The following is a 467-nucleotide window of genomic DNA, read 5'->3' as shown; positions in this document are numbered from 1 at the left end:
TTTCAAGGACCGTAACTTCCCCTCCTCGGTGGTCGAGAACGCCCTCAACCGTGTCTCCCACATCTCCCGCACCTCATCCCTCACACCCCGTCCACGCAATAAGAACCAAAAAAGAATCCCCCTCGTCCTCACGTACCACCCCACCAACCTCCGGATCCAACGCATCATCCTCCGACACTTCCGCCATCTGCAATCCGACCCCACCACCAAAGACATCTTTCCCTCCCCACCCTTATCTGCTTTCCGGAGGGACAACTCTCTCCGTGACTCCCTTGTCCGCTCCACACTCCCCTCCAGCTCCACCACACCCGGCACTTTTCCCTGCAACCGCAGGAAGTGCTACACCTGCCCCCATACCTCCTCCCTCACCCCCATCCCAGGCCCCAAGAAGACTTTCCACATCAAGCAGATGTTCACCTGCACATCTGCCAATGTGGTATACTGCATCCGCTGTACCCGGTGTGGCT

The sequence above is a fragment of the Rhincodon typus genome, chromosome 20 (assembly GCF_021869965.1).
Source record: "Rhincodon typus isolate 14 chromosome 20, sRhiTyp1.1, whole genome shotgun sequence".
Lineage (NCBI taxonomy): Eukaryota > Metazoa > Chordata > Chondrichthyes > Orectolobiformes > Rhincodontidae > Rhincodon > Rhincodon typus.
This window is presented reverse-complemented; position numbering follows the sequence as displayed.